Here is a 3452-nt window from a genome sequence, read left to right as displayed (position 1 = left end):
AGGTGATGGGAGTAGAACATGCAAAGGAAAGGAACTGTGAAAAAGCATGTTGTGGAAGTACTAAAAGAAGTTCAGGGAGGCAAAGCGTATGGACCAAATATGTCCCATCGGCGGCTTGGGACCATATTTTAAAGAGCTTCTTATGCCACACAGAGTTTGCACGTGATTTTGGAGAAAGATACCGCTAGGGCAGAGGACAGTGTATTCATGGGGAAAGGTTGCCAGGATGTCCTTCTTCCTCTTCTCTCCCTGGGATCCCAATTCATCAATACAGATAAGCTCAAACACCAGCACTGCACAATGTCTCTGAGACTCTGACCAATCGCACCACTACACACAGATACACACACATCTACGCACACCCCACAGAGAATACTTCCTCCTCAATGCTCCCATTTCATGTCTTAATTGCTTTCATCCTGGCACCTAGCAGGATTTAGTGAATGAACTTATATATTATGTCTGCTTCTTCAACTAGAACATGCTTGCCATCTGATCAAGAGCAGAAAATGCTAGGTTTTTTTTTTTTTTGGTTTGTTTAAGCACCATCATTCCAGAGACTGGATGGACCCACTTCTCTTTGAATGCGGTTTCCTCGGGTTGATTTCTTTTCTTTTTTAAATTTATTTATTTATTTTAATTGGAGGCTAATTACTTTACAATATTGTGGTGGTTTTTGCCATACATTGACATGAATCAGCCATGGGTACTAGAACCCTGTCCCAAACCCCCCTCCCACCTCCCTCCCCATCCCACCCCTCTGGGTTGTCCCAGTGCACCGGCTTTGAGTGCCCTGTTTCATGCATCAAACGTGGACTGGTCATCTCTTTCACATATGGTAATATATGTTTCAATGCTATTCTCTCAAATCATCCCACCCTAACCTTCTCCTGCAGAGCCCAAAAGTCTGTTGTTTACATCTGTGCCTCTTCTGCTGTCTTGCATATAGGGTCATCATTACCATCTTTCTAAATTCCATATATATGCGTTAATATATAGTATTGGTGTTTTTCTTTCTGACTTACTTCATTCTGTATAATAGGCTCCAGTTTCATCCACCTCATTAGAACTGACTCAAATGCATTCTGTTTTATAGCTGAGTAATATTCCATTGTGTATATGTACCACAGTTTTCTTATCCATTCTTCTGCTGATGGACATCTAGGTTGCTTCCATGTCCTGGCTATCATAAACAGTGCTGCAATGAACGTTGGGGTATACGTGTCTCTCAGTTCTGGTTTCCTCGGTGTGTATGCCCAGCAGTGGGATTGCTGGGTCATGGCGTTCTATTTCCAGCTTTTTAAGGATTCTCCACACTGTTCTCCATAGTGGTTTTACTAGTTTGCATTCCCACCAACAGTGTAAGAGGGTTCCCTTTTCTCCACACCCTCTGCAGAATTTATTGTTTGTAGACTTTTTGATAACAGTCATTCTGACCGGCATGAGATGGAACCTCATTGTGGCTTTGATTTGCATTTCTCTGATAAGGAGTGATGTTGAGCATCTTTTCATGTATTTGTTGGCCATCTGTATGTCTTCTTTGGAGAAACGTCTGTTTAGTTCTTTGGCCCATTTTTTGATTGAGTCGTTTATTTTTCTAGTATTGAGCTTCATGAGATGCTTGTATATTTTGGAGATTAATTCTTTGCCAGTTGTTTTGTTTGCTGTTATTTTCTCCCATTCTGAAGGCTGCCTTTTCACCTTGCATATAGTTTCCTTCGTTGTGCAAAAGCTTTTAAGTTTAATTAGGTCCCATTTGTTTATTTTTGTTGTTATTTCCATTACTCTGGGAGGTGGGTCATAGAGGATCTTGCTGTGATTTATGTCAGAGAGTATTCTGCTTATGTTTTCCTCTAGGAGCTTTATAGTTTTTGGTCTTACATTTAGATCTTTAATCCATTTTGAGTTTATTTTTGTGTATGGTGTTAGAAAGTGTTCTAGTTTCATTCTTCTACAGGTGGTTGACCAGTTTTCCCAGCACCACTTGTTAAAGAGATTATCTTTTCTCCATTGTATATTTTTGCCTCCTTTGTCAAAGATAAGGCATCTATAGGTGCGTGGATTCATCTCTGGGCTTTCTATTTTGTTCCATTGATCTATATTTATGTCTTTTTGCCAGTACCATACTGTCGTGATGACTGTAGCTTTGTAGTACAGTCTGAGGTCAGACAGGTTGATTTCTCCAGTTCCGTTCTTCTTTCTCAAGATTGCTTTGGCTGTTCAAGGTTTTTTGTGTTTCCATACAAACTGTGAAATTATTTGTTCTAGTTCTGTAAAAAATACTGTTGGTAGCTTGATAGGGATTGGCATTGAATCTATAGATTGCTTTGGGTAGTATACTCATTTTCACTATATTGCTTCTTGGCCTTTTGGCTAAGATCAATTGTAGTATCTGTCTTCAGCTGACTTCTGTTTGCCCCAGCAGGAGCAAACTTCTTCTCTGAGCCCCTGTCTCTGGCAGGAATCCTCTGAAGGACAGCCTGAGGCAAGGATCTGGTGTCTCCTGATGGACTAGGAGGGTATGAGAGAGAAGGCAGGAAGTCACAGGGTTGGGATCTCAGGGTAGGTCCACCAAGGAGGATGGCTCAATTACCTCCCATGGGGCACTCCTGAGAGCTGGCCTCTCCCTGGCAGAAGGGTGGGCAGGGGGTGGTGAGGGACATAAAATCCATGCATTTTTGGATGTCTGGGTGTGCATTTGCAGAGATGGATGGAAGGGGAACATAAAATGGGTGGGACAAGGCTACTGTCTGCTGAAGCTCTCTCTGCAGGTGCTACAGAAAATGTTTTATCCATCTCTGTACCTGGTGTGGCGCATAGTAGGAATTCAATATACGTTTGTTGGATGGAAGAAATTGCTATTCTATTTTCCACAGACAACACAGCAAGCTGAGTCTGATTCTGCTCCTGTAAGGGGGTGGTGTTAAGATTTTCCTCCTTACTGCTTTTGGAGACTATCAGACACGCTGTTTCCCACCATTGATTTCTATTCAGCTGAGATTTGTGCAAAGCCAATGAAGGAGGAGCTACGTTTATTATTTGTTTGCAACACATTCCAGTGAATGATTTAGTATTCAAAATCCACTGTACTTTTGCCTCATTTATTTCTAAAAGAGAAGTCAGGAGATATTCTTTGCCCTTTAAGTAATGGACATGGGAAGTCAACAAAAATATATTTAAAAACACATGCATTCACTTTTCATTTGTTCGAGTTCAAAGTTAGATGTTTCTCCTCCATTATCTCATAAAAGCATATGATTTATGAAAGAAACTGAAGCGAGTGTCATTAAAACTGATTAGCCTAAGTGAATAGTGATGTATTTGTGGGTATGCAATGTGGTTATGATGTTAGTGAGAGTAATCTAATGATCAGTGGGATAATGTGATTTTTGTGGTGTTGATAAAAGACCAAAAACAGAAGCCCTTGGTGAAATCACACCTCTAATCTGAAA

General features: G+C 40.8%; 1 pseudogene; it reads left to right on the top strand.

Moving 5' to 3' along the window:
* The first annotated feature begins 2353 nt into the window (after window positions 1-2353).
* LOC145537273 (U2 spliceosomal RNA) lies at window positions 2354-2450 on the top strand (annotated as a pseudogene).
* The last annotated feature ends 1002 nt before the right edge of the window (window positions 2451-3452 follow it).

Source organism: Giraffa tippelskirchi, chromosome X (genome assembly GCF_054371585.1).
Source record: "Giraffa tippelskirchi isolate mGirTip1 chromosome X, T2T-mGirTip1v1.2.pri, whole genome shotgun sequence".
Lineage (NCBI taxonomy): Eukaryota > Metazoa > Chordata > Mammalia > Artiodactyla > Giraffidae > Giraffa > Giraffa tippelskirchi.
This window is presented reverse-complemented; position numbering and strand designations above follow the sequence as displayed.